General features: G+C 39.0%; 1 long non-coding RNA gene across 1 annotated transcript; it reads left to right on the top strand.

Moving 5' to 3' along the window:
- The first annotated feature begins 11,175 nt into the window (after nucleotides 1-11,175).
- On the top strand, nucleotides 11,176-13,807 carry LOC311079150. Its single transcript, XR_014605340.1, has 3 exons — nucleotides 11,176-11,861; nucleotides 13,502-13,620; nucleotides 13,742-13,807. It is a non-coding gene; the product is annotated as an uncharacterized lncRNA (long non-coding RNA).
- The last annotated feature ends 370 nt before the right edge of the window (nucleotides 13,808-14,177 follow it).

Raw genomic sequence — 14,177 nt, 5'->3', positions numbered from 1 at the left:
CTGCAAGAATAGCTGTCAAAAGAGTTCAAAAGTTCCTCGGAGCATAGTAGATAATCTATTCTAGAAAAAGAGAGATGTTGTGCTGAGAAAAAGGTATAATTTCTACTCGAGGGGTTCCCTGATCTCCAAACGTCAACCAAATTCAGCGTTTTTATGAAATCATTAAGCGTATGGAGCTTAAAATATGACAATATGATTTGAATTTGAATTGTGTAAATTTGAATTATTTACATATTAGAAATCTAATACTCAAGCTGTTTTCTCATTTTTCTACTCTTAATATTAAATAAAAAAACGACTGAACGAAAGATACACGGATTCTCTTGAACCACCACCGCGTTTGCGGCAGAAAACCACTGCAGTGCAAATGCTCTGTTCGACTTATCTGAGATCCTTTACTCTTCCCTGTGGATGACCTGTGACCTACTTTCTGTAAGATCTGAATTTTTGAACTTGAATTTTTGAACTTGAATTTTAGAAAACTGAATTTGAAGTTCCGAATTTCTTCATCTTGAAAACTTGAATCTGTATTTTTTTAAACTGAATATTTGCAGTATACGAATTCAGAACAAAAAAAAAATAGCTGTTTGAAAATACAGGTCTATAAAATTCAGCCATAAAAACATTTCAATTTGTTAAATTTCAAATGTTCAATATTCGTTTAAAAAAATCTAATTCAGAATATATTTAAGTTCAGTAATTTCACTTGGCAATGAAGATTACCTATTAATTGTAAGTTGAGTGAAATTACTGAACTTAAATGTACAAGCTTGATAAAAATTATCATTCTAGAAGAAAATTTCAGATGGCACTTACAGGCTTTTGCATCTGAACTCTTCATATATATATATATATATATATATATATATATATATATATATATATATATATATATTGTCTAATTTATCATTGTAGCCTTATTTAAGTTGATTTTCTGTATACTGTGTATTTATTTTTGGACTAATAGTGGTTAATAAAGTCCAATAATGGTATGAGAGAGTGTCAGTGGTAATATCATTGTGTTCTTGTCGGTCAGTGTTAGAGGATCTGTGTAACCGCTGAGGCTTAGCCTGACAGTTAGCCTGCCCTGGACCAGGCTAGTTTCCCAGCATAAGTTGCCAGGGTAACTGAGTTTGAACTATTTTAAGTTTGCTTTATGAAATGGAATCCACCGACAAAAAGTCTGACTAACCAAAATAAGCCTAGTGTAACGGAGGCTAGCTAGTAGTTGCTGTGCGAGTAAACCTCACTCCTCTGATCTCAATAGGCGCTCTAGCGACAGATGCTAGAGGCTGCAGTCTTTAGCCTCCTTGTTAGAGCGCCTGACTTTCATGCCGGAACCCCGGGTTCGAGACCCGCACGGAGCGGGGTGTGAAGGACCCGGTGAGAGGGGTTACACTGGCTTGTATTCTAATCTTGTTTTATGGAACAACCCTCTGGTGAGTTCGAAGAACCCAATTAGCCGGATCATGATTACCACGATGATATCATCTTGGATGTGTCATTTGATCTCGGATGTAATAAGCAACGTACGAAGAACGAGCCCCAACAGTGACTGAACAGACGGAACGTAAATACAAACACAGATGACAATGATTAATAGAACACAGGTGATACAGATGATGATGATGACTAAACAGGTGACACAACTGGGGCATGTTCAAGTTCAAAACGGAGCGCAACGTTTTGCTACGGTTTCCGGGTTGAATGTCATGTTTCCTGGAAACGGCGTGCACCGGTGTGCAACGGGGTTTGAGATACGTTTTCTCTTGTTTGGTGGGTGTGTCAGAACTGCAGTCCAATCATCAGCAACATGTATATAAAGCATGCGGTATTAAAGTGAACTCGCACAAGGGGTTCAAGGAAAGTAATTTACAAATGTGTTCGATGCAGCTCGGTATACACAACAATTAAGGATATTATAAGACATGTTTGTCGTAAGTTTTATTGTAAAAATATAGGACATCAACATAATGATGTAGTTGTTTATATTTTTAGCTTCATTGCAAGTGTATGACATTTGGTATAGAAATAAACAATGGTAATTAAGTGCTTTTCCTAAAAATGAGAAAGAAAATACAGGGTATTAAAACAGTATGAACTACAAATAAAGTCAGAATGTGAGGCTAAATAGATGTGTTTTAGTCTGAATTAGGTAAAATGTGTGCTTCAGTTTCAGTTTCAGCAATGCCTTCACTCGATTGGGATGTTCTCTTTTGTTCTGGGCGGCAAGTGCAGTAACTGTAACATCGGGCATATTTTGTAGTATTATTAAACATATATTTATACCGACTTCATCAGGCTCCGAAAATTATTCACAAAGAATACAAAGAATGGCCTTCTCAGCTGCCATAGTTGCAACTCTTGCGTCATCAGAACAGTGTGTTCAACGCATCACCGTTTCTGTTTAAAAAACGTTGTGCAACGTTTTGTCGGGGCTGAACGCAGCCCTGAACTGATAATGACAGTAACCATGGATATGAAGGAGTGGCGGGAAAAGAACAAAGGAGAACAGGAACCAATCAAAATACAAACTGAAAGTCCAAACAAACACTGACACGTGACACTAATGTAGTTATTTTCATGTTTTGCTTTTGGATTTATTATAAAATAGCTAAAATAAAAAATCATTAATGCTAATAAAATAATGCATTAAATACTTTTAAATATATTTAGATTTAAAGGGGTCATATAATGGTACATGCACTTTTACAAGTTGATTGTACTGAAATGTGTGTTGGCAGTGCCTGTACACAACCATCATAAAATGATAAAAATCCATCCAGTGTTTTTTTTTTTTATCTTCTTATATGTTTCCTCCTGTCTCAAATCAAGCTGTTCGATATTGTGACGTCACAATATCGACGCCCCTCCCACGATGGGTGATTGACAGCAGCGTTTCAAACACAGACCCGCCCTCGTGAGCGAGCTGTCAATCATAACACACGCCGACGCGCGTTCATTGTTGATAGCTGGAGTGCTGAGTAGAATGGCGTCTAACGATTGTGGTGTTCTGTTCTTGGGTGCAATAACGAACACAGCAGTCATATTGATGATGTTTCTAAATCCGTACAGCTGAAGACGCAGTGGCTGAGTTTGTTTTCGAAGGGAATATTCCCCACGATCAACGTCAATGCTGTCATGTTTGCGCGAATCATTTCACCAGACTCGAGACTGCTTTACAAACGAGGGTCAGTATAAAGCTGTTTTTGCTAAGAAGCTGCTCCAGAAAAAAGGATCAGTACCAACTATTCGTGTTCCTGCTGAACCTCCAGAAGAACAAGTGAGTGTAACGTTTTATTAACCTTTATATTAATCTTTATATTAATCTTTGCAAATAGCTTGCACGCTTCACGATGAATGTGGCTATTTTTACACTCAGGGTACATTATGGCATGTTTTCTATGTACGACGTTTTCAATATAATTCATAATCCCACGTTTATAATGAACGAAGCGTTATTGTGTTACAAACGGTGTACGCACAGAACAGAGGGGCGGGGTGAGCAAAGCTCATTATCATTTAAAGACACATGCACTGAAACGGCGTGCTGAAAACAGAGCTGTTTTTGACCAGGTAAAATGAGTGTTTTCTTACAATACTAATGAGAATTTTTAATTAAAGTATATTACAAACTTTTAATTTAGACCCTAAAGAATCATATTAGCTTGTACAAAAATGCCATTATATGACCCCTTTAATAAAAAAAATCAAATTGGCGGATTTTTAAACATTGCTTTAAAATGGACACGTGAAAAAAGTGTGCTTTATAAAATTATCTTTAAAGCTGCTAAAATTACCCTGACAACACAGACCTGTTTTCTTATTCTTGTCTATGTTACTGTGGGTCTATAAGTCTGCATTTACACTACAGCACTTAATGCTCAGGTTTATTTTGACAAATGTTTTGTCCCGTCCGTCGCTACGGTTATCACTGTCAATCATAACAATTTCAGGAGTGAGTGCGCTTCAACGTAACAGAGTCACACCCGTAATTATATATTTTTTTTCCTTGGAAATTTGGCGTGCAGTTTTCATACTCTAAGCTTTGCCTATCCTGTTTTATAAAGGCCCACTTGAACATTTCTGGCCTCGCCCCTGTTGTGTGTGTGTGTGTGTGTGCAAAACATAAAGCAGCATAAGAATAATGAATAATGAACACACTTTTTTATGAAACTGTTTTGTTTTTCTTCATACACCCGAACACAGGACTCGTCTTTGTCAATCAGACGAAGAACTGGAGAGACGCTCAGAGTTACTGCAGACAGAATCACAATGATCTGGTCAGTGTGAGGAACCAGAATGAGAATCAACAGGTTAAGAATTTCATTAGTGTTCATCAATCATCTGCATCATGGATCTGGATCGGTCTGTTCAGAGACTCATGGCAGTGGTCAGATCAGAGTAACTCCTCATTCAGATACTGGAATACTGGTGAACCTAATGGTGGAGGTGATGAAAACTGTACAGTGATCAGACCAAATTCTCAGGGACAATGGAATGACATCTCTTGCAACAACCGATTTCCTTTTGTTTGTCATGAAGGTGAGCAGATCCTCACAAACACACACAATCCATCCATCACCTCCAGATATCTTAAAGGGGGGGTGAAATGCTCATTTTCACTCAATCTCCTGTTAATCTTGAGTACCTATAGAGTAGTATTGCATCTTTCATATCTCCAAAAAGTCTTTAGTTTTATTATATATATAAAAGAAAGATAGGCTGTACCGAGTCTTTCAGGAAAAAACCGAGCGGCTGGAGGCGGGCCGTGTGGGCGGAGCTAAAGAATCACGAGCAGTTTCAATAAACAAACAGACACCTACAGTGGCCAGCTAAACACATGTATTTAAACACACACACGCCATACATCGCATGCTCCATAGATACATTAACTATACGTGATCATGTTGTTTACTTGCTGTGCTTGCGCGCCGAGCTAACAACACACAGAGACATTTGAAGCAGTTTTACTCACCGCCTGTGGTTCCAACGCACGACCGCGAACCTTTATCATTGTGACTGCTCGATCCTTAACCCTCTGGGGTCTGAGGTGTTTTTGGGGTCCTTGAGATGTTCTGACATGCCCTGACATTTGTGCTTTTTTCAGTTGCTTATAAACATATCAATTGCAAAAAAAAATTACACTCTATTTAGCACAAACAGGACTACCATCATATGTGAGCCACATGTATGTACATGTTTTCATTTTTGAGAGAATAATGTTTATGCATGGTTATTGAAAAAACTAAAAATGAAAGTTTCTGAAATAAGGCCACAAAACACATACTAAATATGTGTCAATAAGACTTCTGAATAATGGATGTTGTCGCCTAGAGTTTTTTCTTCAAAATGATGTGAAACTCATCCTGTCTAATCATTCACATAAAACGATACATTGATTTTAGTTTTGTGAAACACTTTTAGTTTGGAAAGGCAATATGCGGATGGGGCGTAAACGATCATGCATATTTAGTGGTTCACACCTGATGAGACAGTGCCCCTGCATACTTAATGAGCCATTCATTCAGGTGTGTCACCTATAGCTAACTTAAATATACAAGCTTCATAAAAATGATCATTCTAGAAGAAAATTTCAGATGGCATTTAGAGGCTTTTGCATCTGAACTCTTCATATATACACATACATACACACATATATATATATGCATACACACACACACACACACATATATATATATATATACACTACCAAATTGGTTCACAGTTGGAAGCATCGCAATTTTTTTTTATTTTTCCACAAATTGTGCTTGCAAATTGTATAATATCCAAGGTAAACATGTCTAGTAATTGTGCAGTTAATTCTCATACTGTATTTTCAGTTTTGGAATATTTATCCTCTCCCCAAATTTGTCACTAATAAAACACAATACAAATTATTTAAAGGGACACTGTGGAGAAATTGTGTTTTTGTCAAACAGCGACCCCTAGAGTCGCTGTGGAATACTTGCACTGTCGTAAATACAACAGCGTCGTCTGATATCCCTCAGGACTACGTGATAAATACACCTCACAACACCTGAGTTCAGCTGGCAAACTAGTTCGTGAGGCAAGCTAGGCAATAAAACATAACGCAAAAAACACGTAGGCCTTAGAGAACGAGTGTTTGTTGTCTGTTAACAGCTCTGATAATAGAAAGCTAGCTAGACATATGTGGAAATTATTGGACTGGTCTAATTATCAGCAATGGATGAATGAACAGCATGTAAAAAAAATGACATACTACAAGCAAGCGCAACAACATACAACATAGAATGCAAACAAGTTTACAAATAAGAGATTTATTTACTGCCACTTCGTGCGTTTTCTCAGATCGGATAGCTATCAGATTTATCAAAAAGATTCTCTTTACACCTGGTCACATAAATGTGTTTTTGCGAAACGGATTTAAATCCGATCTTCAATTCTCGCGCTATATGCAGATTTAATTGAGTGCACGTCACCGAAAGCAACAGATATGAGCTGCATTTTATTGATCATCAGCTAAAATTTCTAAATCAAAGACCGCAATAAGAGAGAGCAGTAACAGCCCTGGTAAGATCATTTTGTTTCTTTACTTTTAATGATGATGTTGATTGTGTGTTAAGCATCTGCGACTTACTTTCACTTTGATTTGCGATAGTTTGCACGTTGGCTTGATGATCTGATGCTCAGTTGCTCATCTGCGGTGATGCGTGTTCCAGCGCGTCGTCATATCTGGCAATAACATATAGCCTATAACACGCTCTCACACAGTTTTTTTATTATTTATTTTTTAGCATTTTTGGGAGGAGTACAATTTACATATGTGGTTTAAACAACCAGATGCATTTACACTTGTTCAGTTTCGTCTGGAATGCGTATCAGACCTCCTCCTGAAGTGGTTTGAGCGTCTTGAATGCGTTTCGGAGGGCATTTACACCTGTTTTTTTTCACGATCGGATAGCTATCCGATCTGAGAAAACGCATGAAGTGGTCAGGTCTAAACACAACAGCCCCCATGACAAAAACATACGCACGAAAGCCGAAAACAAACGCTGGTTGGCATCTCACGTCCATAGACAGTATATAAACGCTCACGTCCGAATTTGACGAAGTGGTGGGGGAAGTGACGTATGCCGTAAAGCAGTCGAATTTTGTAGTTCTTTTTGTGCTCTGGTTACTACCCGAACCCCGAAGTTACATAGTGCCAGTAAAAGCGATACAGACCCCGTCAGGCTATGGCAGACGTGTCATTCAACCTATTGTAAGTCGATGTACCATCACAAGGGTCTTGGTAATATATTATGAAGGTTGAAAAGTTACACGGTGTGGCTTTAAAGAAAAAAATAATATTTACCTTTTAATAGTTTGTTTACATCTACCTTTTAAATATATTTTTTTATTAAAAAGGTTACAATTACAACAACAATTCAAGTGTAATCTTACAGTATATTCTACAGTAAAAACTGTACCCAAATCTAGTCAACAAAATGTTCTTTCATATTTCGCCTGACAGTAACGTTGTTTTTATGAAATATTAGGGCATATAAATGTTAATTTGCAGTTTAATACGTTGCTTATACAAATAGCCTACATTTTATTTCAACATATTTCAGTCGATTTTTACTCATCTCAGTATAGCAATACAGTTTGCTAAAACATTAAACGCGATTTCAATTTAAACTGTCTTTTTGCCAGCTGTGGTAAACAGCGCGCATCTCTGCCGTTCATTCATTCATAAACAGAAACCCGATTCACTTGAGAAGGAAAAAAACTTACTACAGTATTCCTCAGCTTAGTCGGATCCTTGCTCCTCGAAATACCCGCACTTCTGAGGGACATTTTCCATTATTATTATTCCTCACAGCGCTGCGAGACGGTGTAAACAAGTAATGATCTGAATAAACTTGTGTTTTCTCGAGCTGATATGGGGGCGTTCACAGGATTGCGCGGATTACCTCAGACATTTGCGTTTGAATAGCGCGCGCTCTCCGGGGCGTGGTCACATTATTTTTGAATGAGCTCTAATGAGCTCGACTGGAATCGCTCTCTTTTAATACAGATTTCACAAGATGAGAATATTTGTTTTTTATATAAATTACTTCATTTAAAAGAAGAGAATTCAAGCTTCATGCCTGTGTGTCTGTATGCCTGTTTGACTGAGTATTCGCTGAGTTACAGTTCATTTTCGGACGCGTTTCAGAATGGACTTAACTGACAGAGAGAAGGCAGAACTCGCATCACGTTTATTTTTCTTTATTTGGCAAAAAGCACAACACTTTGTTTTTATTGTGAGTATACACAAAAATAATACACATTTAACAGAATCGATTGATGTATGAAACTTGTTTGTAATATCAAAGTCAACAGAGCAAAATTAATTTCTTTTTAACTGATAAGAAAAAAAGCGAGCTGGTATCGCCGGCGATACCGCCGACCCCAGGGGGTTAAGCATAGACGATCTGCAAATCCGTCGATCTGGGCTTTGTTTATAAAACAATCATCGTCGAAATGCAGGGAACAAACAGTCTTGCACAACTTTGTTGATGCTCTGGAAAAACAAACTCCATCCACTGGTCCCTTAACGCTGGGTTCTTTGGGAATCTGTGCAGGGTTGTCTTGCCCTGGCAACCAAAAACCCACTTCTTTGGTGACATTGACTTCCCTAAAGCCGAGCAGAGCGCTTAGATGAGGTACTGCTTTCGCTCTCTTCTCTCTCTGGTCTACGGATGTGCGCGCGCCCGCGGTCTTCCGGGAGAAGTGCCCTTAGGACCCATATAAGGAAATTCCGCCCCAGCTGACGTCACACAGGCCCATACTCGAAAAAAACTTTCCGAAACTTGTGACAAACCGGAAGGACAATTTTGGCACAGAAATACTCCTTCAAACGTACAATTTAATTTTTGAAACTTTGTCCATGTTTAGCATGGGAATCCAACTCTTTAACAGTGTAAAAAACTCAGTATGCATGAAATAGCATTTCACCCCCCCTTTAAAGTTCACGCTAGATGTCTGACATGACACATTCCTCCACAGTGTTTGTTCTGCATGTTGTTTTTGATCAGTCACTTTTTGAATTGTTTTAAATCATCAGATAATGTGCTTACATCAGTACAATAAAATTAATTTCTGTAATTTAAAAGTATCATTTGAGTCTTTTCTCTATCAATGTAATGTTCTTTGGGTATTTAAAATACTAATGTGCACTACATGTTTTAAAGACCCCATGACATCAACATGAGTTTTTATTTGTGACTGTTCAGTCAAACATACTTGCTGTTAAATAGAAAGTAGAAGATCATGAATCGAGGATGTGGCTCAAAGTATATTGGCTGTTTAAAATAAAAGCAAAGCACAAGCTCATTCTGCATGTCTTCAACCCGCCCATAGGGGGTGCGATCTCACTCACAGAATGTACAAATAGTGTCAGCCATCTTTTTTTTAAGCTAAGCTAACAGTCTTGCTCTGTGGAGAAAGATGAGTAGTGGGCTAACCACAATGGCGAAAGGTAGTTTTGAAGATGAAATGGCAGAAGGGGATTTTGAAGATCTGGTGCGCGAATCTGATGCCCGTGGCTGCCTGTACGAGCCACAATACAGTGATGAACAGATGCGGATGATGGAGGAACAAGAGGCGGCCGGAGCAGCTGCGGCTCAGGAGTGGCCTCGTAGGACAGCGAAGCAAGTGCATTCTGGGAGTTGTTTTTATGTTTCATCCACATGAGCCAAAAATACATTTTCTGGCTTTTCTCAGTCTAGAAGGCTCCAACTTCTAAAATAATTTTACATTTCTACTACATAAATGACCCAATTTAAATACACATTCATCTTTCCAGCGGTGAAATATCCCTTTAATAAAACTAACAGATGAATAAGAAAGAATGAGACCATGGAATGTGTCAATAACATGTACAATAACACACTGTTTCTGCTTCTGTTTCACGTCAGAGATGCAAATATTGTCCACCCTGAAAGTCTAAATGTGGACCTAAACAAATGAGTGATGAGGATGTGTTTACATGCAAATGTGTTCATGTTCTATAAACAAAGAACAGCAGGAGTATGACACGAAACACAATAAGAATTTTCTAAATAAGACTAATTCTTAAAAATGTAACAATGAACACATTCCAGCCAATCACAATCAAGTATTTAGACGGAGGAAATAAAGACGTTTATTCTGAAACAGCAGAAGAAGAAGATGATATTATTTCAGTGGGATAATGAGTCTAATAATCTTTACTAACATTAGAGATGGACTTCAGGGGAATGAAAGCTTTCATGTCTTTATCTCGTCTCTGTTGTGAATGTGAGGGGTCTCAGCTTTCAGAAGAGGAAAAAGAAGAAGCCTATATATGAGCAAAAACGTTTCTATTTTTTTCCCAAAGAAAAAAAACAATTGTCTTCCCTTCCTCTTCATTTTGTCTTTTTTAATGCCCCAAACTCTCTCACTAGTCAAACTTTAAAGGCTCTCAGTAACCAGTATCACCAGTCTTCACTACTGAACTCAACCCTTCTCTGTTCAGTTCAAACAGCAACAGATAAAAGTGGCCCAAAACAGAGAAACTCAAACATGGGGTCTGTCCAAATACCCACACTTGGCCACTAGAGAGTATGTGCACGCAACTGTCAGGATGTATACTCGGATACCAAGAAGGATTCAGTATAACATTTATTGAAGCTCTCGTTGGACACACTGCATGAAAAGTGGGATTTTCGTCAGTAAGCGGCACTGTAGATTGTCGTGGAAGTTCAGGTTTACGACTGCACACGGCAATTTGCAGGCAACACCGAAAACTGACGTGAATTGTCGGAAATTGACGTGGATCTTGCTTGGCAGTTGTCCCCCCATGACCCCCCTCTCCCTAATTCTAGGGGAGGCTTTAACATGTAAATGAAAATGCTGTGAGCTATACAAATGCAAATCAGGGCAGGGGGAGTTTTACCCCAGGTAACATTTTTCTAAAAGGTATTTACTTCATTCTAAGAAAATCTCTGGTATAAATAGATCAGGCTCAGTATAGCCTAATTATAGACTCTTAAATTTTAGCTTAAATTGATATATTTAATGAAAGTAGCTAGATTAGTTACTATGTGTCATTAGCAATGGCCAATGTTATGTAAAAAAACCCACAAAACCATTTATTTCAACAATTCATTTCAATAAGGCTTTGCCACAAAGGTAAAATGTGCATTCCATGAAAACAGCATCACAATCTCCTAGAGCTCAACCACTGTGCATAATACAACTGTTCACGAACAGAAGATTGTATTTGACTCATGCTGCATACACATACGCAATGACAAGAATTATGCCTACTGTACATATAGAGTTACAACTACGATTAGAGTTGTTTGCATAAAATGTACCGTGAACATTCACATGTTTGCCCTGTGATAGGCTACAATTTATCTCTATAAATACTATTTTCTCAATTCTGTGCATATATTTTTACTTACTTAGATCAATTGACATGATGCTGATAATGACGACATTGTGTGTAAGTAACGTTTTTACTATTCTGGCCTAGTAGTAGTGTAAATATACCTCGTTTCTATTTTGCATTAAAAATGTTTGTGGCCCCTTTAAGAAATCCCTCTCTTCTCGCGATACTATTCACTTGTGCTGGATGCGTGTGCGCGACCAGAGAAGCCATTTTTCACTGTTCAGGAGAGCTCCATGTGGTGCGTGCATCGATCGGATTCTATGTTATACGATCTTCTTTCTTGGTAAATATTACTCCAATATCTTTAATATGCACAAATAAGTTGTGAAGCGAAGTTAAAAGAACATTTGATGTGTACATTTTTGTTTATAGATTTATTTGGAGCGCATGTGTGACGAGTGAACCTCGTGGTGATCGGACGGTAAAGGATTGGGTATGTATGTTTCATGGTTTATGGGGGAAATTACTGATGGCATGTTTATTATTATTTATTTAGGCATTATTTATTTCTGGTTCTGCATGATTAAACGTGGGTTGTGGCTTTGTTAAAGTGCTTTTATTTCTCTTGTAACTTAGGCCTACCTCAGCCACTGCCGTATTCCAGTTTGTGTTATCGTATTTAAAGGGTAACTAAACCCCTGGTCAGAGCCTGACTCCACCCACTGGCAATATTTGAAAAATGCTAGAAAAGTGGGCAGACCCCAGCGGAGATAGAGGGGACGAACCGTGAGCGTGCACCTGAGAGAGCAGCTTCGAGGGCGTGCACCTGAGAGAGCAGCTGTCAGACTCTCTAAAATGGAGTGACTCACAGGGTCGCAAGACGACGTAAAGTACATGCATCTGATGAGTTTTATCGAGTTGATGTCAATAGCGCGCGCTCTCTATAGGCATTTTAATATTTTGCCGCTATTTGAAAAAATCCAGTAAAATGCGCAGGCGCGTTTGTCGACCCCAGAGGATTAACTTTAGCCTAACCATAAATTGTGATTATATATATGATCACTGACATCAAGATGCCGCTGCAGTGGCGGAGTCCTCGCAGGAGGAGCAGCGTTTGGCACTGCGTCGCTTTTCAGCGCGAGCTGTGTGGAGAAGCCCATTTCCACCTCTATTGCGTTGGAAAAGCAATTCCGCGTAAAATGCAGGTTTCACACTCACGGTCTTCCAGGCCAAGTGCATGCAACCACTGGCGCCTAAGCTATGCAGTCCAGCAGTGCTGTTGCCACTAGCAACACTACACCTACTACCACTGTACTAAATACAGATAAATCTACGCTAGCTCATCCAAGGGCGTGGTGAGCTCGTACCAAGGGAGGGCGTGGTGAGCTGGAACCTGCCTACGTCACGCAGTACCGCTTACGTCACGCAGTACCGCAACATCCAATAGGAAAATTCAACTGCAGTAGCCACCGTTCAACCTTAAGAGGGCAGCACTCAGACGTTTTTACACCATATATTGTAGAATTAAAACACTTTATACCCAAATGTTAAAAAAGTTACTCGAATCAATGAACAGCACTAATAAAGCCCCTTTCTTACAGATCATTAACTAAAAAAAGTTGGTTTAGGGTTTAGTTACCCTTTAATTGTAACATATTTTGGTTTGGAGAAATCAATTTAAATCTGACCTGTTGCAGTGTATTACACTGTATTTCAGTTTGAATTGAGTTAAGTATTCTGTGGATTTGGGCATTGATCCACTGGTTAAACTTTTTGTGACATTTGATTGTCATCTTCAAATTTACTGTAAACTGTTTCTACAATTTCTTTTTTTTTCTTTTTTTTGTTTGTTTTGTTTAACTAGTGAAATCTAATTTTTTCTTGTGAAATCTCTTCGAACAAGGCAAACTTTTTTCTTAATCAGACTTGTATCTGTTTAATTGTGCTCCCATTGACCGCTGTCACTTATTTTAAACAGCAGTCAGAATAAAACCCCAATTTCAAAAAGCATAGTTTGCTTCCGGTATGTATTTCTTCAATTTCACCCGGTTGCATTTTTTCTCCTTTATTGTTTAATTTTACTGTGACTTATGTTGTTCTTATTAATATCACTCTCATTTAATTGTTTTCCAGCTGCCTTTAAGACATATTACGCGACAGTGTGCAGGAGCTTCAGGTACAAACAACCAGATCTTGCATTGCAGGCGGAAGCTGTGGAGAATTCAGCTCGGAGTCGAGCGAGAAGAAAGACGGTAAGATTTATTAGATTAGATTCGTTTTTGGTCAATGTGACTATTTTTCAGGCGCATTAATAGATGTGTTGTGTCCATACGTAGTGCATTGTGCAGTACTGATTGTCTTTGTTTTTTACAGCTGCTAGAAGCGAGACACAGTGTGCTAGCTGAGGATGAGGTGGGCCTTTGGAAGTGCGCTAGTGTAACGGAGGCCAGCAAGTAGTTGCTGTGCGAGTAAACCTCACTCCTCTGATCTCAATAGGCGCTCTAGCGACAGATGCTAGAGGCTGCAGTCTTTAGCCTCCTTTTTAGGGCGCCTGACTCTCATGCCGGAGACCCGCACGGAGCGGGGTGTGAAGGACCCGGTGAGAGGGGTTACATTGGTGCCGTGACCCGGATGGGAGTGAGGTTTAGGGGGGTGAGTGTAACGGAGGCCAGCCAGTAGTTGCTGTGCGAGTAAACCTCACTCCTCTGATCTCAATAGGCGCTCTAGCGACAGATGCTAGAGGCTGCAGTCTTTAGCCTCCTTGATAGAGCGCCTGACTCTCATGCCGGAGACCCGGGTTCGAGACCCG

Source organism: Abramis brama, assembly GCF_963993115.1.
Source record: "Abramis brama genome assembly, chromosome: 3".
Taxonomy (NCBI): Eukaryota; Metazoa; Chordata; class Actinopteri; order Cypriniformes; family Leuciscidae; genus Abramis; species Abramis brama.
This window is presented reverse-complemented; position numbering and strand designations above follow the sequence as displayed.